This window comes from Marmota monax, unplaced genomic scaffold (assembly GCF_021218885.2).
Source record: "Marmota monax isolate L192 unplaced genomic scaffold, Marmota_monax_Labrador192_F-V1.1 WCK01_AAM20220418_F8-fsc00066, whole genome shotgun sequence".
Lineage (NCBI taxonomy): Eukaryota > Metazoa > Chordata > Mammalia > Rodentia > Sciuridae > Marmota > Marmota monax.
Window position 1 is genome coordinate 4,206,600 of NW_026692805.1, and position 24,437 is coordinate 4,231,036.

At 39.2% G+C, this 24,437-nt stretch overlaps 1 protein-coding gene across 19 annotated transcripts in view; it reads right to left on the bottom strand.

The window, feature by feature from the left end:
* Window positions 1–24,437, bottom strand: part of Znf438 (zinc finger protein 438) — a 183,531-nt gene that overhangs the window by 147,013 nt on the left and 12,081 nt on the right. For 17 of the 19 annotated variants that reach the window (XM_046448337.2, XM_046448336.2, XM_058580565.1 and 14 more), the window contains one exon: window positions 24,285–24,351. The exons of 1 other annotated variant lie outside the window; for it this stretch is intronic. The gene's annotated coding sequence lies outside the window, so the exon portion shown is untranslated. The remainder of the gene's footprint in view (window positions 1–24,284; window positions 24,352–24,437) is intronic. One more of the 19 variants, XM_058580557.1, reaches the window with a different exon arrangement.

Sequence of the window (24,437 nt, forward strand, 5' to 3'; positions counted from 1 at the left end):
TAAGAATCCTTTGAAAACCATTAGGGTACTACATCCCTCTGCTGATTTTCTTTTCTTTTTTTTTTTTTGAAGGTATGCAAATTTAATAAATACTGGGAAATGTCAATGGAGAGGACAATACCCAAGAAGAATTTCAATATAGTTTGGAGTTACACCAGGAGTCATGGGTCTAATAATGACATCTTACCTTAAAGTTTTCTGTTTGCTTTTGCTTTTTTATAAAAATAAAAGACATTTCAATATGATTAGTACAGTCCTTGAGAGTCATAGGCGCACTCATTCAATCATCCCAGGACCTTAACAAGTGGTCAAAACATTTTGTTTCTCTCTCGTTTTGCTTAAACTGTAAATGGCAGCAAAGAAATATCCTTCTACTTATCTAAAAATGAATTTGAAACTGCAGAGACTGGAAGAAGCCAAAAGTAAAATGCAAATCCAATTCAGATGACCAAGAAAATATAACTTACAGGAACAGGTATTTGTTACAGACTGCATATTTGTATCCTCCCAAATTCATACATTGAAACCCTAACCCCCCAATGGGTTGATATTAGGAGAGGGTACACTTGGGATATAATTAGATTTAGATGATCCCATGACAGTAGAGCCACCATAATATTAGTGATACTTTTTTTTTTATCTTTTTTTTTAAATTTTTTATTGTTGGTTGTTCAAAACATTACATAGTTCTTGATATGTCATATTTCACACTTTGATTCAAGTGGTTATGAACTCACATTTTTACCCCATATACACATTGCAGAATCACATCAGTTACACATCCATTGATTTACATATTGCCATACTAGTGTCTGTTGTGTTCTGCTGCCTTTCCTATCCTCTACTGTCCCCCCTCCCCTCCCCTCCCCTCCCCTCTTCTCTCTCTGCCCCCTCTACTGACATTCATTTGTCCCCCTTGTATTATTTTTCCCTTTCCCCTCATTTCCTCTTGTATGTACTTTTGTATAACCCTGAGGGTCTCCTTCCATTTCCATGTAATTTCCCTTCTCTCTCCCTTTCCCGCCCACCTCTCTTCCCTGTTTAATGTTAATCTTCTTATGCTCTTCGTCCCTACTCGATTCTTTGTTACTCTCCTTATATCAAAGAAGACATTTGGCATTTGTTTTTTAGGGATTGGCTAGCTTCACTTAGCATAATCTGCTCTAATGCCATCCATTTCCCTGCAAATTCTATGATTTTGTCATTTTTTAATGCAGATTAATATTCCATTGTGTATAAATGCCACATTTTTTTTATCCATTCGTCTATTGAAGGGCATCTAGGTTGGTTCCACAGTCTTGCTATTGTGAATTGTGCTGCTATGAACATCGATGTAGCAGTGTCCCTGTAGCATGCTCTTTTTAGGTCTTTAGGGAATAGACCTAGAAGGGGAATAGCTGGGTCAAATGGTGGCTCCATTCCCAGCTTTCCAAGAAATCTCCATACTGCTTTCCAAATTGGCTGCACCAATTTGCAGTCCCACCAGCAATGTACAAGTGTACCCTTTTCCCCATATCCTCACCAGCACTTGTTGTTGTTTGATTTCATAATGGCTGCCAATCTTACTGGAGTGAGATGGTATCTTAGGGTGGTTTTGATTTGCATTTCTCTGACTGCTAGAGATGGTGAGCATTTTTTCATGTACTTGTTGATTGATTGTATGTCCTCCTCTGAGAAGTGTCTGTTCAGGTCCTTCTTTTCCTTCCTTCTTTTATTCAGGTATGTTCCTGTTATCCCATTTGTTGATTTGGTTGTTTGTTGTCTTATTGTCTAATTTTTTGAGTTCTTTGTATACTCTGGATATTAGGGCTCTATCTGAAGTGTGAGGAGTAAAGATTTGTTCCCAGGATGTAGGCTCCCTATTTACCTCTCTTATTGTTTCTTTTGCTGAGAAAAAACTTTTTAGTTTGAGTAAGTCCCATTTGTTGATTCTAGTTATTAACTTTTGTGCTATGGGTGTCCTATTGAGGAATTTGGAGCCCGACCCCACAGTATGTAGATCGTAGCCAACTTTTTCTTCTATCAGATGGCATGTCTCTGATTTGATATCAAGCTCCTTGATCCATTTTGAATTAACTTTTATGCATGGCAAGAGAAAGGGATTCAGTTTCATTTTGTTGCATATGGATTTACAGTACCATTTGTTGAAGATGCTATCCTTCCTCCATTGCATGCTTTTAGCCCCTTTATCAAATATAAGGTAGTTGTAGTTTTGTGGATTGGTTTCTGTGTCCTCTATTCTGTACCATTGGTCCACCCGCCTGTTTTGGTACCAGTACCATGCTGTTTTTGTTACTATTGCTCTGTAGTATAGTTTGAAGTCTGGTATCGCTATACCGCCTGATTCACACTTCCTGCTTAGCATTGTTTTTGCTATTCTGGGTCTTTTATTTTTCCATATGAATTTCATGATTGCTTTCTCTATTTCTACAAGAAATGCCGTTGGGATTTTGATTGGCATTGCATTAAACCTATAGAGAACTTTTGGTAATATCGCCATTTTGATGATGTTAGTTCTGCCTATCCATGAACAGGGTATATTTTTCCATCTTCTAAGATCTTCTTCTATTTCTCTCTTTAGGGTTATGTGGTTTTCATTGTATAAGTCTTTCACCTCTTTTGTTAGGTTGATTCCCAAGTATTTTATTTTTTTTGAGGATATTGTGAATGGAGTGGTTGTCCTCATTTCCATTTCAGAGGATTTGTCGCTGATATACAGGAATGCCTTTGATTTATGCGTGTTGATTTTATAGCCTGCCACTTTGCTGAATTCATTTATTAGCTCTAATAGTTTCTTTGTAGACCCTTTTGGGTCTGCTAGGTATAGAATCATGTCATCTGCAAATAGTGATAATTTAAGTTCTTCTTTTCCTATTTTTGTGCCTTTAATTTCCTTCGTCTGTCTAATTGCTCTGGCCAGTGTTTCGAGAACTATGTTGAACAGAAGTGGTGAGAGAGGGCATCCCTGTCTTGTTCCAGATTTTAGAGGGAATGCCTTCAGTTTTTCTCCATTCAGAATGATGCTAGCCTGAGGCTTAGCATAGATTGCTTTTACAATATTCAGGTATGTTCCTGTTATCCCTAGTTTTTCTAGAGTTTTGAACATAAAGGGATGCTGTACTTTGTCAAATGCTTTTTCCGCATCTATCAAGATGATCATATGGTTCTTATTTTTAAGTCTATTGATGTGGTGAATAACATTTATTGATTTCCGTATATTGAACCAGCCTTGCATCCCAGGGATGAATCCTACTTGATCATGGTGCACAATTTTTTTGATATGTTTTTGTATCTGATTCGCCAGAATTTTATTGAGGATTTTTGCATCTAGGTTCATTAGAGATATTGGTCTGTAGTTTTCTTTCTTTGAAGTGTCTTTGTCTGGTTTAGGTATCAGGGTGATGTTGGCCTCGTAGAATGAATTTGGAAGTTGTCCCTCTTTTTCTATTTCCTGAAGTAGCTTGAAAAGTATTAGTATTATTTCCTCTTTAAAGGTTTTGTAAAACTCTGCTGTATACCCATCCGGTCCTGGGCTTTTCTTAGTTGGTAATCTTTTGATGGTTTCTTCTATTTCCTCAATTGATATTGGTCTGTTTAGGTTGTCTATATCCTCCTGACTCAATCTGGGCAGATCATATGACTTAAGAAATTTATCGATGCCTTCACTATCTTCTAATTTATTGGAGTATAAGGATTCAAAATAATTTTTGATTATCTTCTGTATTTCTGAAGTGTCTGTTGTGATATTGCCTTTATCATCCCGTATGCTAGTAATTTGAGTTCTCTCTCTTCTTCTCTTCGTTAGCATGGCTAAGGGTCTGTCGATTTTGTTTATTTTTTCAAAGAACCAACTTTTAGTTTTGTCAATTTTTTCAATTGTTTCTTTTGTTTCGATTTCATTAATTTCAGCTCTGATTTTAATTATTTCTTGCCTTCTACTTCTTTTGCTGTTGTTTTGCTCTTCTTTTTCTAGGATTTTGAGATGAAGTATGAGATCATTTATTTGTTGTTTTTTTTCTTTTTTTAAGGAATGAACTCCAAGCAATGAATTTTCCTCTTAGAACTGCTTTCAATGTGTCCCATAGATTCCGATATGTTGTGTCTGTGTTTTCATTTATCTCTAAGATTTTTTTAATTTCCTCCTTGATGTCTTCTATAACCCATTGATCATTCAGTAACCTAGTGTTCATTCTCCAAGTGATGCATGATTTTTCCTTCCTTCTTTTATCGTTGATTTTCAGTTTCATTCCATTATGATCAGATAAGATGCATGGTATTATCTCTACTCCTTTATATTGTCTAAGAGTTGCCCTGTTACATAATATATGATCTATTTTTGAGAAGGATCCATGTGCTGCTGAGAAAAAAGTGTAACTGCTTGATGTTGGGTGGTATATTATATATATGACAATTAAGTCTAGGTTATTAATTGTGTTATTGAGTTCTATAGTTTCCTTATTCAACTTTTGTTTGGAAGATCTGTCCAGTGGCGAGAGAGGTGTGTTGAAGTCTCCCATGATTATTGTATGGTGGTCTATTAGACTCTTGAACTTGAGAAGAGTTTGTTTGATGAACATAGCTGCACCATTGTTTCGGGCATATATATTTATGATTGTTATGTCTTGTTGGTGTATGGTTCCCTTGAGCAGTATGTAGTGTCCCTCTTTATCCCTTTTGATTAACTTTGGCTTGAAATCTATTTTATTTGATATGGACACTCCTGCTTGTTTCCGAAGTCCATATGAGTGATATGATTTTTCCCAACCTTTCACCTTCACCCTATGTATGTCTTTTCCTATCAAATGCGTCTCCTGTAGGCAGCATATTGTTGGGTCTTGTTTCGTGATCCATTCTACTAGCCTGTGTCTCTTAATTGGTGAGTTTAAGCCATTAACATTTAGGGTTATTATTGAGATATGGGTTGTTCTTCCAGCCATATTTGTTTATTTATGTTACTAAACATGGTTTGTTTTCCTCTTTGATTTTCCCCCCTTTAGTGTCCTACCTCCCACTATTGGTTTTCATTGTTATTTTCCATTTCCTCTTCCTGTAATGTTTTGCCGAGGATGTTTTGAAGAGATGGTTTTCTAGCTGCAAATTCTTTTAACTTTTGTTTATCGTGGAAGGTTTTAATTTCATCTTCCATCCTGAAGCTTAATTTCGCTGGAAACACAATTCTTGGTTGGAACCCATTTTCTTTCAGTGTTTGAAATATGTTATTCCAGGATCTTCTAGCTTTCAGAGTCTGTGTTGAAAGATCAGCTGTTATCCTGATTGGCTTACCCCTAAATGTGATCTGCTTCCTTTCTCTTGTAGCTTTTAAAATTCTCTCCTTATTCTGTATGTTGGGCATCTTCATTATAATGTGTCTAGGTGTGGGTCTCTTATGATTTTGCACATTCGGCGTCCTGTAGGCTTCTAGGATTTGGGGTTCTGTCTCATTCTTCAAGTCTGGGAAGTTTTCTTGTATTATTTCATTGAATAGATTGCTCATTCCTTTGGTTTGAAACTCTGTCCCTTCCTGTATCCCAATGACTCTTAAATTTGGTCTCTTGATGTTATCCCATATTTCTTGGATGTTCTGCTCATGGTTTCTTAACAGTCTTGCTGAGCTGTCTATGTTCTTTTCAAGTTGAAATACTTTATCTTCATTGTCTGATGTTCTATCTTCTAAGTGTTCTACTCTGCTGGTAGTATTCTCAATTGAGTTTTTAAGTTGGTTTATTGCTTCCTGAAATTCTAGGATTTCTGTTTGTTTGTTTTTTATAACCTCTATCTCCCTGTATAGTTGATCTTTTGCTTCTTGGATTTGTTTATGTAATTCATTGTCGAAGTGATCTTTCATTGTCTGATTTTGCTGTCTGATGTCTTCCTTGAGACTCCAGATCATCTGAAGTATGTATATCCTGAATTCTTTATCTGACATTCCATCTGCTGCAGATATTACCTCTTCTAACGTTGAGTTGACCTGCATTGCTTGTGGTCCTTTCTTTCCTTGTCTCTTCATACTGTTCGCGTTTCTTTCTGCTTGGTGAAACTGTTGTGCTATTGAATTTTCCCCCTATATATTTATATTGCTCTTGTATAGTTGCAAAGTCTCCCTTGCACGGTCGGGCGGCGGTCTGTCTTCCTTGCAGGCGCGGGTGGCGGCTCTGCTCTGCCCCTCCTCCAATTGGTGTGAGGTGTCTACCACGCCCGCGGACCCCTAGGCCTGTTCTGCCGGTCGGTCGCAGGTCTGCCTACCTTGCAGGCGCGGGCAGCCGCTCTGCTCTGCCCTTACTCCAATTGGGGTGACGTGTGTACCACGCCGGCAGGCCACCGGGCCTGATCCGCGGGTCAGCTGCAGGTCTGCCAAGCTTGCAGGCGCGGGCGGCGGCTCTGCTCTGCCCCTCCTCCAATTGGTGTGACTAGTCTACCACACCCGCGGACCCCTGGGCCTGTTCCGGGCGCGGGCGAAGGCTCTGCTCTGCTCCTACTCCAATTGGGGTGACATGCCTACCACCCCGGCCGGCCGCTGGGCCTGTTCCACTGGTCGGTCGCAGGTGTGCCTACCTTGCGGGCATGGGCGGCGGCTCTGCTCTGCCCCTACTCCAAATTGGGTGACGTGTCTGTCGCGCCCGCAGGCCACTGGGCCTGTTCCGCTGGTCGGTCGCAGGTCTGCCCACCTTTTGGGCACGGGTGGCGGCTCTGCTCTCCCCCTACTCCAATTGGGGTGTCGTGACTACCACGCCGGCAGGTCGTTGGGCCTGTTCCGGGCACGGGCGGCGGCTCTGCTCTGCCCCTACGCCAATTGGGCTGACGTGTGTACCACGCCAGCAGGCCACTGGGCCTGATCCGCCGGTCTCTCGCAGGTCTGCCTACCTTGCAGGCGCGGGCGGCGGCTCTGCCCTGCCCCTCCTACCACGCCCGCGGACCTCTGGGCCTGTTCTGCTGGTCGGTCGCAGGTCTGCCTACCTTGCGGGCGGGGGTGGCGGCTCTGCTCTGCCCCTACTCCAATTGGGGTGACGTGTGTACCACGCCGGCAAGCCGCTCTGCCTGATCCGCCGGTCTGTCACAGGTCTGCCTACCTTGCAGGCGCGGGCGGCGGGTCTGCACTGCCCCTCCTACCACGCCCGCGGATCTCTGGGCCTGTTCTGCAGGTTGGTCGCAGGTCTGCCCACCCTGCAGGCACGGGTGGCGGCTCCGTTCCGCCCCCACTCCAATTGAGGTCACGTGAACACCACACCGGCGGGCCGCTGGGCCTGATCCGGGCGCGGGGGAAGGCTCTGCTCTGCCCCTACTCCAGTTGGGATGACATGTGTACCACGCTGGCAGGCCGCTGGGCCTGCTCCGGGTGCGGGTCGCAGCCCCGCTCCTCCCCTCTGGCTCGACGACAAAGCGAGAGAGACTCGGGTGTCTGTGACTCACCCTCCCTACCAGGAGCCCAACTGTTTCTGTCGCCTCTGGTATTGATGAAGTTCTCTCCTCCGCCGCTTTCTGATGACATCAGATCTCTGCCATGTTGGTATCCCATGCGAATGGCAGCATTTCATTCCCTTTGCCGGGTGACCAAAGCAACGGGTGAGTCCTGACCGGCCCTCACAGGCCCTGTCTGAGTCCCGTTGCCACTGCCCACGAAGGCTCGGTTGGTATTTACCTCCACAGTACTCAGCAGGACCCGGACTGAGAAGCAGTTTCCGCGGGCTCCTTAGCCCTGGGCCAGAGCAGTTCCGGGAGCCGGAACTCGGCCGCTCTGTGCTCGGTGCATGCTCTGATAAGAGCAGGCTCTAAGAAGCAGTTTCCGCGGGTTATTTAGCACTGAGCCTGAGTAATTTGTCTGCAAGCTGCAGGCGAGTGGCAGCCTGAGATTACCTGTTCTATGGCTGAATGAGCTGCGATCAGTCGAAAACAGGGATGGTGACGTCAGCTCTCCAAGATGGTGGCCGCTGGCCTCCTCTGTGGTCTGACTGGTGTGGAGAACCGAATTGGACCGCTTCCTTCCCCCGTCTCAAACCCAGAATTCAGCACTGAGTACGGTGCTTGCACAGCTGGCAGAAGCCCGCAGAAACTGCAGCGCTGTATCCCTGCGTCACTATCTCCTCATTTCCCAGCACGCGCCGCCGACTCTAGTCGCGGGGCGATTTGCCGAACAAGCAGCGTGACCCTCCGTGCGGACAAATCTCTCGCGTTTGAGCCCCCGTAGCCGATCCTCGTGCGATGGAAATCCTTCCTCCAGGTTCCGGAGCACCCCACTTTTGCTGGAAATTCCTAACAAGATAGCCTTTAGCCGTCCTGACTAGTCATTCTCCCGCACAGTAACGCGGCACACGGGGGCAATGCACTCCCCTCGCCGCCATCTTCTCCCTATCCTCTGCTGATTTTCATTGTTGGTTTTCGTTTCTTCTTCATGGAATATTTTTCCAAGGATGTTTTGTAGTTCCAGTTTTCTAGCTACAAATTATTTTTAAATTTTATTTATCATGGAAGGCTTTTATTTCACCTTCAAATCTAAACCTTAATTTTGCTGGATACAAAATTCTTGGTTGGTACCCATTTTCTTTCAGAGCTTGATATATGTTGTTCCAGGATCTTCTCGATTTCAGGATCTGTGTTGAAAAATCTGCCGATATCCTAATTGGTTTTCCCCTATATATAATCTGATGCCTTTCTCTCATGGCTTTTAAAATTCTCTCCTTATTCTGTATGTTGGGCATTTTTATTATGATGTGCTTTGGTGTAACTCCGTTGATTTTGGTATATTTGGTGTCCTGTAGGCTTCTTAAATTTTGATTTCCGATTCATTCTTCATGTTTGGTAAGTTTTCTGATATTATTTCATTGAATAGATTGTTCATTCCTTTGGTTTGAACCTCGATGCCTTCCTCTATCCCAATAACTCTTGAATTTGGTCTTTTTATGCTAGCCCATATTTCTTGGAATGTTCTGCTTATGGTTTCTTACCATTATCACTGTGTTTATGTTCTTTTCAAGATTATATTAAATATTTTATCTTCATTGTCTGATGTCCTACCTTCCAAGTGGTCTACTCTGCTGGTGATGCTTTCATTTGAGCTTTTAATTGGGTTTATTGTTTCTTTCATTTCAAAGATTTCTGTTTGGTTTTTGTTTTTTTTAGAACCTCTGTCTCCCTGTTGAGGTGATCTTTTGCTTCCTGTATTTGTTTATGTAACTCCTTGTCGAAGTGATCTTTCACTGCCTGTATTTGCCTCTTATATCTTCCTTGAGCTCACAGAACATTTTAACCACATACATCCTGAATTCCTTCACTGTAATTTCTTTTGCTGTGGCTGCCAATGATTCTAATAATGTAGTGTCTTGATTTGTTTGTGGTACTTTCTTCCCTTGTCTTTTCATGTTGCTCATGTGTCTTCCTTTCTAGCTCTGTGGGTCTAGGGTGTTATTGTTTTTACCCTATAGGTTTATAGTGCTCTTGTAGGGTTCCAAGATGTCTCCTTTGTGGGGAAGGACAATGTTAACAGATCCCAATATCAACAATACACCACCTATGAACAATTCATTGTTATTAAGACATTTACAGTTTAGTCTCAATGTACAGAAATGTTGGATTCAATTATTATCTAAAATAAAATCAGTAGTTTTGTAAAAAAAAAAGTTTACAGTTTCTGATGGTAGACAATAAACTGGGGGTGGGGCGTAGGATGATATGCTAAGGAGGTAGGATATGAGGATATAGAGTTAATACATCTTAGGAAGAGTGAAAGAGAAATCTAATGAAGAGGGTTAGTAGCAAGAGAACAGACAGGAAGTAATTTAGGGTAGATAGTACTTGGGAAGACAGTAGAGTACATAAAACAAACACATATATATATATATTTAGAAAAATGCAGGATGTTAAAATAGTAAAATTTGGAGGAGGGAAGAAAAAGAAAAAAAGGGGCATATACAACACCTCTATATTATATTATTAAGATGACTCAGTCCTCAAAATCCTTTTCATGTAAAGTTCTTGGGTTCACATATGTTGGAGATGTGAGGGCGGAGGATGGAGGGGTAGAAGAGAAAGAGAAAAAATACTTGAAGAAAGAAACCAGTTGTTGTTGTTACTAGTTTTAGAGATCCGTATTTTTCCTGCTTCTTTTCTCTTCCAATAGGTGGGGTTTTCTGTTGTAAGGGTGTATCTGCCCTCAGGATGGTGGAGGTAATTAGGGTGGGAAGACTGTCCTGGTATAGGGCACCATACAATTTATAAATATTAATATATTTATTTCCATATATTTTCTAAATATGGTCAAGAGAAAAAAATTCAATCCCATCTGTGGAATGATACATTTATTTGATTTTTATCAGAGAGTGAGTCAATCAACACTGTAGCCATTTTAAAAAATACCAGTAAAAGCACATTTTTAGCATGAATAGCAAAAAGCACTAGAGTTATACATTTATCCAAGCAGTTCCCAAATAGTTAAAATAATTTTTTGAAAGTTAAATTATAATACAATTTTGGAAGTCCAGACATTTTTTCTATAGAAACAATGTAACTATTCCATTATTAGGTCAGTCCATAAAAAACTTGTAAAATCATATGCATAAATAAGACTACTGCTTGAACTACACTAAGGTAGAATAATAGTTTTTCCTTCTATATCATTTTCTGACCCTATCCCAAGTCCCAGGCATCACTGCCTAGCATGAACTTTGTTCACTTCTCCAAGATCATCTCTCATCAGTCTCATACCACATACCTTATGGGTCAGATATGCTGAACTACACCAACCTGCAAGCCCTTCTCCCCTCTAAGACACTGCTTGCATGCCCATCTTTTCCTCTTTTTGTAGGTCACCTCCACTCAGTCTTCTGATCTCAGTTTAAATGTTACTTCCTTAGGAAGGTCATCCCATGTCTCCCACTGAGTCATGTGCTCCTGATGTATGTAGGCTCTCATATCATCCGACACTTCCCTATTATCATTTACCATACTATATTATAATTACTTGTGTCAATCTTCCAATAAGCTCCATTGTATCAGGGATTCATTGTATTTGCTATTATTTTAACCCAGAGCTTAGAAAAGAAGGCCTGACATATTGAAGCCGCTTATACATATTTTTATATGAATGGATTTTCATAATAAAAAAGATACTTCAATGCATTCTTAAACAGATCTATGGAATGTTTAACTTCATCTCCAGTCATTACCAAGGAAGAAGGCTGTTTTCCAAAGAAGGCTTCCCCATTCCTGAATTTACCACAAGAATTATTTACAGGGAGAAACTCTCTAGTTTCTTCTCCATTGCTGGTTTATAGACACTTGAATGAAGCATCAAAATTCTAGAAACAGGAATAAGTATATTTTCTAATAGGATTTTTATCTCCTTCTTACAGGAAATGTCATTTATTCTCACAGCTTTTACTACCAACAATGAAATACTGATTTCCAAATCTGTATCTCTAGGCCTCATTTTTTTCCTTATGCTTAATATCCAAATTTCCAGCTATCAATAATTCTTGATCTAAACATCCCAGAAAGACACAGATTCCTCGGGTTCTCCCCAACCTTTCTTTTCTTTTGTGTTCTGCATTTCAAATGATGACAGCACCATCTAGTCACTGCAGCCTCACACCTAAGTTAGCTCACTTTTGCTACTTAAATATGGTCCATGGACAAAAATTGCTGGCATCACTAAGAACCTATAAAAATTCTGAATTTCAGGCTCTGCCCCAGACCTGCTGCATCAGAACTGACCTTTTAATTCCCAAAGCAATTCATATGCACATAAAAATCTGAGTAACAATGGTCTGCACTTCCTTTTTTCTCTAGCCTTATACATCAACTCTGACACCAAGTCTATACAGTGAATTTAAAGAAGCACCACCAATGGCCTCTTCACTGATCTCATTCCTTAGTGCACTGGTTCTTACTCAGAATTTTAGAAGAGACACCTTATATATAGGTATAGTGAGGTCACAAGGTTGACTGGCTAAAACTGTGTATAATATAATGTTTTATCTATATTGCAATCTAAACACTGAGGATGCTTATTTAAATGTCACATGGGAGAGCACACACAAAAAAACAAAACTTAGAACTGAGTTTGAGAATCACTTTTCTCATGTCTTCTTGTTATAATCATTTTCCACATTGACCTCAATTTTCTCTCAAAAGCACAAACCTGACCATGTCATATCCCTCTCTAAAATCTTTCAGTGGCTTCTGAACAGATCCTATACTTCTATACCTCTGCCTTTCTTTTTTTTCATATTTATTTTTTTAGTTTTCAGTGAACATAACATCTTTATTTGTACGTGGTGCTGAGGATCGAACCCAGAGCCCCACGCATGCCAGGCGAGCGCGCTACTGCTTAAGCCACATCCCCAGCCCTACCTCTGCCTTTCTGTTCGTGCTTTTTGTTTTTTCCTTCCTCCTGGCAAAAAATTTTGTCAATTCTCTGAAGTCCTGCTGAGGAGTCAACTCACTAGAGAAGAACCTTGCATCTCACTGGCCTCCTTTGGGAAAAAAAAAAAATAGAAAAAAGAAAAAAGAACTTCTCCCTCCCCGCAGTCTTCCCTGTACTTTGTTCATCACATGTTCATGGCACTCATGGTACTATATGAAGTGCCTCTGGAGTGTCTGTCTTCCCTAACAGACAAGGACTTGTTTAAAGAAATTCTCTATGTTGGTCACAGGCAGATGGTCACACTCAAAATATGTTAAAGGAATCAATCACCATTTATACTTGACATCATTAGAAGCTTTGGAATTTATCTTTGATAATGGGAACACATTTGTAAACTAAAAACTAGTGCTATACACCCATAAAATAAAATTATTTAGAAAATAAAATTTCTCAAGCTACATGCATCAAGGAACAGTGTAAGTTCAAATATGCTTGAGGACCTAATTCCACTCATATAAATGCAATTATCTTTAAATGTCCACAAGACCATCCTACTTCCTGTTCGACCAGATAACTGGACAGGAGACCCAGTGTTGGGAAAACATATAACAGCAGCAGCACCCCAGAGAAAAACCCCAGCGTGGCGTCTAACGACCCTCTTTCTCCTCTTTGTTTCTTTCACTGGCACGAAACGTTCCCGCCGGCGCCAATGCTCAAACCCTGCTGGTGGGAAACCTTAGCCCCAATTAGAATTAACTTCTTGGGCTCCGGAACTGACATATGGAAGAGCTTGCCCATAAACGGGCGATCTGTTATCTACCTTAGCCCTGCAACCTCTCCTTAGACCTATATGAACACACAGTCTTTTGTAATAAAGTGGAAACCTCTTTGGTGATCTGTGTCGTGTGGTGCGGCGTCTTCCAGTCTTACACCAAGAGGTTAGTCTGTGATGGAGGAGGTAGAGATCAGTTTGCTAGTTGACTTTTTAAATTACATATTTTATCATAAAGACTATAGTAAATTTAAAAAGTTTATCAATAGTCTAAAAATATAAAGCAGTTCATTTTATGCACATTACTTTTCAAGTGAAGTTAAAATCACACTGAAAATATCATTTTGTACTTAGTTACAAAATTGACCATACTCATACTTCCAATGATCATGTTATTTCAACAACCCAATGTACTGTAGTTCATTAAAATATTCACCAAAGTTCAATGACTTAGGACAATAGTCATCAAACAATTACTGTGCGCCAGGCCCTGAGGCAGGACCTGACCATCTCAGGCCTCAAGACCCACCTGCCAGTGGCAAGGACTGACTCCTGTGCCCAGGGCTGCAGTGCAGAATGCTCACCAGCACTGAGTGGGGAGGGATGCCCCCAGGTTCTGACTGCTGTTCTACAAGGGTGAAAATCCTTCACCCTTTCCTGGACAGGAGACCAGGAAGCAAAGGGAAAACACCCATGAGGATAAGGTACAAGAGCCCAAAATCACACAGAATATTCAGAGAAAAGCAGTGACTAGGAATAGATAAAGCATAAGAACAAACAAGTACGAATGGGCTCCTTTCTTTTAAACCCCTCAAGAACATGGAATTATTTTAAGTACTTTGAGAGAATGGAAGTGGTAACTCAAGGTTGATTTAAAATGCATTTCTTTGATTACCCAGTTATGGTGAACATGCCCACATTTTACTGTACTGTTTGTTAACTGCTAAAACACTCTACCCACTTATGTACTGAATTTTAATATTTTTACCTCACTAAGTTTGAGAAAACTCTTTAGGTATTTTGGATATCAATCCTTCATCATGCTTGATACAAGCATTTCTCCTGGTCCTGTTATTGCGACACATTCAAAATTGTTGATCTTTTTCTTGGTTTTCCAGTGTTCCAATACTTTAATCCTTCACATATATGATGAATGTTACATTCTATTTTCTACTACTTTTAAAAAATATTATATAAAATATATTTAGCTCTTGATACTAGATAGACCTGATAAAGACTTGATGTACAAAAATATTCACATACTAGCCATTGAGCTCCCTCTTTCAATCCTGTTTACCATGCTCTCTGACAAAATCCAACAAGGAAATTCTTTTTCATCCAAACTCCACATTCATTTTAGTTCATGTTTCCTTACATTATAGTGCTGGCAAGAGAGCATGTGTCCTTCCCACTATCTTTAGAAATGGCCCTGAGATATCCACACCTTCTGTTAAAGGATTTAAGAATTAATAATTTTAAGGTATATATATGAACAGAAAACACATGGGGTGTATAAGTAATAAAAATTAGCTAATTTTAAAGTTCTAGAAGATACCTTCTAAATCCCCAAGACTAAAAACAAACAATTCAAGGTGTTTTTAAGAATCTAATATGTCATAGCCTTATGAAAGGTAATTGAGAAATTAGAAAAGTGGGCTTAGTCCAGCAGTTTGCTGTTGAGCAAGTCCAACTCCCATGTGCACTCTGGAAATTGATGTGTAGAGGGAGGCACATTTTTCTAGAGGTCACAAAAAAGGGAACATACTTATGCTAGTTTTTGAAGAACCAGGGACCTTAGGTGTCTTGCAATGTATTAGACAATCCTGTACAACAAAAACCTGTCTCATCCCAAATATCAATAGTCACCCTACTTCAATAAATAGTCATATAATCCAAAATGACTTGCTTCTGATATTTAATGAAGGAGTCTTGCGACTTCCATTTGTCATAGCTATTCTTCTAAAGGTACCTGTTTTACAGTGGGAGGGTCAGTCATAGATAAGACTGTGAGGTAGCCCTGGCTATACAGGATGTTTTGCTTACTCATCCTGTTATATCCCTCATGTTGCTTCCTATTCTGGGCTGAATCCCTTCCAGTAAAATCCTAGAAAGTTCCTGGGTTTTCATTATTTTCTTCTACCTCTGATTCAAAACCTGTTTCTCATAAGTTCTTAGAAAACACTTGAAAAGTAAAACATACTGTTATTAATTTCATGATGAGACAGAGCACTACTCTTTTCAGGAATAATCCAAAGACACTACTTCTTACCACCCCTTCTATTACCACCCCAGCCCAGGGCACTACCATTCTTCACTGGCATCACCACAGTGATCTCTTATTTGGTCTTCCTGCTGCAATCTTCCCACTCATAGTCTATTCTCATAGAAGGTCTGACCAAAAGGAGACTATCTCAGTTCTTGGCTCCAAACTCCCCGAGGCTTCCTATTCGCTCCAAATTAAAGCCAAAGTACTTCCAAAGCCCACAAGGCCATGAAAGATACAAAAGGGGGAAAGCTGGAGAAAGAACATATTGGACAGAAAACAAGAGTCCATTTTTATCATGTTAAATTTGTGATGCCAATGAGACGAAGTTGTTGATGTCAAAAAGATATTTTCCTTAGGTCCCTCAGAAGAGAGCTTTAGGCTAGTTAACTAATTCTCAAATGGGGGTTATTCTGCTCCCAAGAGAAATCTGGCAATATCTATAGATATCTTGGTTGCCACAACTGGGGCAGAGGGATTTCTACTGGCACCTAGTGTGGGTAGAGGTCAAACATGCTACTGTATATACTACAATGCACAGGACAGTCCCCCACAACAAAATAATTATCCAGCCCAAATATCAATAGCGCTACACCTAACAAACTCTGGGCTAGAAGTAACATGAAAGACTTGGGCAAAGAGATTACATTTAAAACCAAAAGTAAAGAGAAAAAGAGGAGGAATTTATCTCCATGAACCCTCTTTTAGAAGTCAGGGAAAAGCAGAAGAACAGAGAAGACAGAAGAGGGTTAACTAGAATGAGAAAAAGGAAACAAAAAGCCAAGACAAGAGTGTTTTCAAAAGGAAGCACGGTCCCTGGAGAACGACTGTCATGTCCAGTAACACTGGCAGGGCACTAAGAGGCCTGAGAAGAACAGAAGCAGCACACAGTGGGGAGTGAGAAACAGAGGTAATGCAGACACACTGGATGAAATCGCAGGGCAATTTGAAAGCTCTTAAATACATCAGTAAAGAGAAAAAACTAGCAGGTAGTTGGGTTCACCCAGTCCTGAGGCTTTGCCAGGTCAGAGACAACAAAGAGCTACAAAGAAAATGGGAAATTTGCAGGAAAATAATTTGAATTTGAGCATATAGGCTATGTTAAGAAAGAACTGATAATAGGGGAGCTAATGAATAGAGAGAAGTGGGGGTGAGGTTAATGATTGAGAGTTCCTCAAGGCTATATGTGTTGAAATTTAATTCCCATTGTGAGGTGTTAAGACACTAGAAAAAATCTGTGGAGTTTGGAAGTGGGGGCCTCTGGGAAGTGATTAGGATTATATAAAGTCATTAGCGTAGAGCTCTCATGATTGAATCTTGGTGGCTTTATAAAAAGAAAGACATCAGAAGGCACACACGTACACATGGGTTATACTTGTCTCTTGCCATATGATGCTCTGTGTAGCCTCAGAACCTAACCTGCAAGAAGGCCATTACCAGAGGAGGCCCCTAGACCTTGCAATTCCAGAACCAAGAGCCAAAATAAACTTACTTCTTTATAAAGTAGCATGCCTCAGATATTTTGTTACAGTAATAAAAAAAAATACTAATACAGTGGAAATCTTTAAGTCATAAACATTCTTCCATATCAATAAATACACTTCTCTACTATGCTTTTAACTGTTCCATGATAATGTGGTTAGTTCCTTGATATAATTTTACTTTAATAATAAAAAGCTGCATGACCTAAGTGTTGGTGAAGGTGTGGAGAAAAGGGAACCCTTTTATATATTTGGTGGAAATGTAAATTAGTCAGTCATTGTGAAAAACAATTTGAAGATTCCTAAAGAAACTTAAAACACTACTATCATATGACCTAACCCCAAAATCCCTCTTCTGAGTATATATCCAAAGGAAATTAAATCACTACCTCATAAAGATATCTACATTCCCATGTTCACTGCAGCATTATTCACAGTCATCAAGGAATGGAAACAACAGAAGCGTCCACGCACAGAAGATTGGTATATTGACCAGCTTTTCATTACTATAATGAAATACCTAAGACACAGTACTTATTAAGAAAAGAGGTTTATCTAGCTTACAATTTGGGAGGTTTAAACACAACAGCACAGCACACGCACTGGTGGGAACTGTCCTTTAGCTGCATCATCTCATGGCAGATAACACTGTGGTAGTATATGTTGGGGCAAGTTTCTCAAGCAGGAAGCAGAAAGTTGGGTGGGACCAGGCTTGCTCCTTTTATAACAACACTTCGAACAGAATTCAAGAGGATACAGGAGAACTACCCTCTAAGAGCACTCCTCAACAACCTAAGGAAATCTGACTAGGTCCCACTTCTAAAAGGTTCCACCACCTCCCAAAATTACATCCTAGGGACCAAGACTTTAAATGACATGAAATTTCAGGGACACAATTAAACCACACACTAATCATAGCAAATGGATAAAGAAACTGTGTGTGTGTGTGTGTGTGTGTGTGTGTGTGTTTATGTCTGTGTATATACATAATGAGTTATTATCCAACTTAAAAAAAGTTTCCATTTGCTTCAAGATGTATGAACATGGAAGACATTATGAAAAGTGAAATAAGTCAGCTACAGAAAGACAAATACTATGTGATCTCACATACAAATGGAATCTTTAAGAAGAAAAGTTTAATACACAGACATAAACAACAAAATGGAGATTCCCAGGCAGGAAAGGAAAAAATGAAGATGTAGCTGAGTCAAGGAATACAAAGCTGCAGATATGTAGGACAAACAAGCTTAGAAATACAATGTAAAACAAGACTATGGTTAATACTATACTACATTAGAGACTTCTGCTTTGCTGCCAAAAAACCCAAAAGGATAGCTATGTGAGATGACTGATATGTTAATTTGCTTGTCTATAGTAAATATTTCACTAAGTATATTAAAATATGTTGTTCCCCTAAATACACATAATTAAAAAAATAAAGAGATAATATTTGAACATAGCTCATCATCAAGAAAAAAACTCCTTATGTAGTTAACAATCTCTGTGTACTATTCCAAATCTTCAACTCATTTACTTTTCCAGACCAGGACTAAATGATATTTGTGGAAAATATCATGTTATTGTGAATATATATGACACATGATAGACCTAGAATAGAATATCAGTTCTTTCATTTTACTACTCTTATGACTTTGAATTTTGAGTACTATTCCAATTACTAGGCCATCATCTGGTTCTTTAGCTTCTCTAAACCCAAATTTGCTCATCTAGTTAACAGACTGTGGTAGGCAAAACACTGTCCCTCCCATATCCTAATTCCTAAAATCTCTGACTATGCTATATTACATGGCCAGGGGGAATGGAATGAAAGATGCAGATGTACCTTAAAATAAGTAGACTATCCTGGACTATCTTGGTTAGTCTAAAATAATCACAAAAGTCCTTAACGGGGACGGAAGAGCAGAAAAATCAGAACCAGAGAGATGGCATTATGAGAAAGACTTAACCAGTCATCACTGGCTTTAAAGAGGGAGGCTGCTACAAATTAAGGAAGGTGGGGGTGTAACTACAGAAGCTGGAAGACAGGCAAACTGATTCAATCCCTTAATGCCTTCAGAAAGAAATGTAGCCCTCTCAGTGAGATTCATTTGGGATTCTGGCCTCAAGAAGGGTAAGATAACAAACTTAGGCTATTTAAGCCACAGAAGTTGTTTTGTGTTTTATTTTTACAGCAACAATAGAAAACTAATACACAAGTAAAATATACTATCTTCATAAATATCATGTAGATTAACCTAGATACTGTAAATAAAGTACCTAACAGAGTGCCTAATATATAGGATGCATTTAAATAGCTACTATTGATATTGAAAGTTTTGATAATACTAACAGCATCAAAACCAGTCAACAGAAAAAATAATGAAATGACTCAGTTATACAATTTGCTCAACTCTGTGACCTAAGGTCTCAGTTCTCTCACAAAACAAAATGAAAAAGCTAAGAATAGATGACTTCTGAAGTTCTTCTAGCTCTAAAATTTTATGAATCTAAAACCTAATTCCTTAATGACATATTCTACTTATTGCTAATTAACTGATTCAGAAAATCCTATTAAATAAAAATAATAGACCAAGCAGTTTTCCTTTTATGTTTCAACATTTTCGATATTTTATATTACTGAGTTACAGCCTTATAAAGTTGAGTCATGGCATAAAAATCACAGGCTTGCAAGTCAGGAAAAACATCTAAGTCATCTTGCTACTATTAAAAGCCTCAGAGTCAAATTAAAATAATAATAGTATCTTCTTAAATAACTCAAAGTATATGCCCACATATTATCTCATTTATTCTTTTTTTAATAGCTTTATTGATGTATAATTCACATATCATACAATTCCCCCTTTTAAAGTATACAATATAGCAATTGTAATATATTCACTGAATTTGGAAAGCATCACCACAATTTTAGAACATTTTCATCTCAAAAAGAAACTCTACCTATTTAGCAGTCACTGTGCACTCCTCCCCTCCAACCCTTCCAACTCATTAATCTATTTTTTAATCCCTACTGACTGGCCTACTCTGAACATTTTATATAAATGAAATCATACAACACATTGCCTTTTGTGTCTGAGTTTTTCACTCAGCATAATGTTTTGAAATTCATCCATGTTGTCGCACATGACAGTTCATTTTAATGCTGAATAATATTCCATGGTGTGAACAAAACATATTTTGTTTATTTATTCATCTGATAGATATTTGGATTTTTACTAACTATGCATTATTAGAATAATGTCACTCTGGATATTTATGTACATGTTTTGTGTGGCTTTTTATTTTTATGTATCGTTGGTGGATCCCTAGGAGTGGAAGTGCTGGGTAATGTGTTTTATCCTTTTGAAGAACTGCCAAGCTGTTTTCGAAAGCAGCTTCTTTCTCCTTTACAATCCCTACAACAACATATGAAGGCTCCAGTTTCTCCACATCATTATCTGTTACTTGTTACTATTTTTGATAACAGTCAACTAGTGGGTTTAGTATGGTATCCTATGTAGTTTTGATTTGTTTTTTACCTGTGACTAATTAACACTAAGCATCTTTTCATGTGTTTATTAACCATTTGTAAATCATCTTTAGAGGAATATCTGTTCAGAAATTTTTACTTGAGTATCTTTTTATTACTGAGTTGTACGAGGTTTTTTATTTTTTAAATAAATTCTGGACATAAGTTCATGATTTACAAGGACTTTATCCCATTCTATGTACCTCACCTAATCCCAGTGCAGTTACATGCACCAACAGATTCTGTATTGCTATCCCCATTTTGCAGACAGAATTGGTATGTCATATAATTAAACAATCTTGACAATTGGCAGTCAGACTCTAAAGAAAACTTACAGCTGTGTTACTATTTCTATTAGTTTAAAGGGGTCATGTAGTGACAGCCACATCATTGTGACACCAAAGTTAGGAAGGCTCCCTCTTTCAATCCTAAAGCTCTCCTGTATCTAAAAGCAGATAACATCACTTCCACAGCTATATCAAAGATGGTTTATTCATTCACTAAAAAAGTAGTAAGTGTAACATGTGAATGCCGAGTATTTAAATACCTGCTATTGATATTATTGAGGAGCATCCATGACACTGGGAGGTCTGAATGAGGAGAATGGATTTATCAATGAACATAACCAAATTCTTGTCCTCATTAGTTTCATAATTTGGCGGTTATGCAAAACCCCTATCCCTAAATTAATTCCCTAAAGGTAAACAGTCCTGACAAAGAAAGTTTTTATTCTAGTATCTGAAGATACATCCTTAACTCAGGAATCATCATAGAGTTTCTTGAGAGGATAGGATAACACACATATCTTTTAAAAATCCAAAGCATGAAACTTATTTTGTGACCTAAGACAACCTTATTTTGAGTACTATTCCAATTACTAGGCCATCATCTGGTTCTTACAAAGCATTTTGTAAGACAGCAGTGCTTGATTTAATGGCATTTATCAAAATTAATTAAAAGAAAATACTTATATTTTTACCTTTAGCCAGAAAACCCTGATGGTTCATAGTCTAAATCATGGCAGTGTCCAATTCCATGCTGAATAAAAATGTTATAATAGCTCCATTAAACATAAAAAATACAGTATTACAAATTCAACAACTTAAAAAGGTAGTTCTAACCATTTATAATAAAGGGTTCCTAACATAGAAGGACCTAATCATCCCCAGGAGAGAGAAGGCATAACCCTAAGTGGCCCATGCAAAATTCAAATTTCTTGATAGTGTAGAATTTTTTTAAGATCCACACAAATATTGCTCTCTAAATTACATCTATTTTCTTTTGTTATAAAAATATGTACTATCCTTAATTATGGTCAATAAAAGAATTTGTTGAGAATGATAGAACCCACAGCTTATAACTGAAACTACATTGATTTTTACTGAACTAATTTAGTAAATAACAGCCAGTGAGTACACACAGGAAGATGCACCATGCCTCCCTCATGGTTCTGAGTGCCCTCCGCGCACCACCTTGTACTAGGAGATGCACATGCCACTATTTAGTAAGCTGGGTGCCTAAGGATTATGAAGGTACAGGTTAAGCTGGAAAAGAAGGACTTAAGGTGATCCCAGATATGGCTTAGTACAAGAAAGGCAATATCACAGTTCAATGCAGGGCTTTTCCACACTGTGAATTGGGAGGCTTGGGCTTTTCTGGAGGTATCTAAATTGATGCAGGGTCAGAGGAAAACTGCAAGTGAGCAACCCCATTCCCCTCACTTCCCCCTGGTTTACACACTGAACTTCCAGGTATGTTTTCTGAAGACTGTGATAAAAAGGGTCTGAAAAAAGACCAAAAGGACCTCTTGGTCAGGAAGACAAGATGTACATCAGATCTGAAAAGACAAGGTGTGGACAAATAGGAGAATGAATAATGAAGTGGGTGAGGAGCCCTCAAAAACAGGAAAGGGTGCGGCATTAGCCAAAGGCCAGGGTCAGGTCTTTATCCACAGAAAAGAATGCCTATTGTGGAGTGGCTGCCTCTGCTTAAAGGAACAGAAAAGGGATTCTTCACCCAGAAGCATTCAACTTCTGAAATCCAAATTCCAACATGCTACTTAGGGACTGCAATCTCTTGCCTCCTAGACTTCTATCGCCAATCCTCCAAAAAGCAGCCAATGTGAGCCTTCAGCAAAGTAAGAAAAATGGTGTCACTCCTCTGTCTGAAACCTTCCAATGGCTTTCCCATGTCATGGGTAAAATCCTAAATCTTTTCATTGGCCCTAACTGATTACCACTAATCATGCTCCTAGTTGATTACCATTCTCCTCACTCATACCTCCTAGTAGCATGGATGCTCCTCAAGCAAAGCCCCACCAAATCTTTGTGGGATTAAGTGCAATTTCCTTACCCTGGAAAATTCTTCCCTAGACATCTGCATTGCTGTGTATCTGATGATATCTATGTGTTTGCTCAGAGTTCACGTCTGAGAGCCTCTTCCCTGAACACATTATTCAAAACAGCGTCTATATCATTCTATCTCTTGTTCTTTTTCATTTTTCTTTGTAATACCTTTTTACCATCTGAAATTTAAGTGTGAGTGTGTGTGTGTGTGTGTGTGTGTGTGTGTGTGTGTGTGTGATGTACTCTCCTACCAGAACTAAGCTCTGTTTTGATCTACATAGCCATAGCATCTCAAACTGTATCTAGGAGATAAGTGCTTAATTAATATTTATTGTGTGGATGAATGAATGACCAATTGAACCATACCTGATCTTAAATCTCTTTATGCTTCAAGTTTTTATCCACTTTCCCTCCCTTCTTTTTCCCAATTTTTTATCTATACTCCAAACTTCACTGCTTATCCAGTATAACCTAGGATCTGAGTGCCAGGTTTTGCCCATTTTCTGGCCCTACATTCTTAACTCTCTTGGTGGCTTGTCCTTCTACTACACACCTAAGGATCAATCTAAAGATGGACTTCCCACATCTGGACTAGAGACCACTGTTATGAAAGCCCCTATTCACAAGGAGTAAGAACTCTGCATATACATGGCCTCCCATCTCAGCCCGTCTCACTGCTGCCCATCAATCCTTCCTTGGGTTCCTTATCAGCTCCCTCCATTACTTCCCACACAATCAATTTCAAACCTCCACCACTTTCTTCAGGTTTCCTACTCCCCTTTCACTTACCAAATGACATCACCTTCCCAGAAACAAAAGAAAGGTTATTAGGTCACACTTCCTTGGTTTCCTCCCTCACTGAGGAACAGCCACGCACATTCTCACCTCCTTCCTGGCAGTATGGAGGAAGGGTGTCCCTCTTCCTGTCCAAAGCTAACCTTTGATCACTGTCCTGTAACTCAAGTCATCCACCTTCTTAGGGATTTATCCACTTACCCCCTACAATTCTTTGAATTCTCTTCTAATTTTCCCTTTCTGCACATAAGTATCTCTATCATAAAACAAATGAACAAATGAGACTAATATACAACCCTGGACTTTATGTCTCTCCCCTGCCACTGTCCTACCTGCCCCTTTCTCTTCACAGCCAACTGTTTTAGAAAGAGCTTAAGTTATATTTATTGTCCTCCCACATCCACTACTTAACTCTTTCAACCTATATGTTGCCTACGAGCATAAAACTGCTCTCCCAAAAGCACAGAGGACTTCTTAACTGAAAATTCATACAAATTATTGGACCTTGTTAATTCAATACCAGCATCCTTAACCTCAAAATATTTGTCTCGTGAAATATAATTTCTTCTTGATGTTCTTTCTACTTTTCTTGGCTTCTTCTTCCCAGTCCCACTTGCTATTGACAGCATGATCCAAGAAAAAAGGTCTATGTGATGTAGTAGTCAAAAGCCTGGGCTCTGTCGTATTCAGTTCAAGACACCACAGCAACAGAAACTTAACAAGATTGTCTAAACATCAGAAACTTACTGTCTCACAGTTCTGGAGGCTGGGAAGCCTAGGATCAACATGGTCAGTTTCTGGTTAGGGCCCTCTTCTGGACAGAAAAAACACAAAAAGTGGAAAAAAGATCAGGAAGGAATAATGTTACAGAAGCCAAGAAACAAACATTTTAAGATTAAG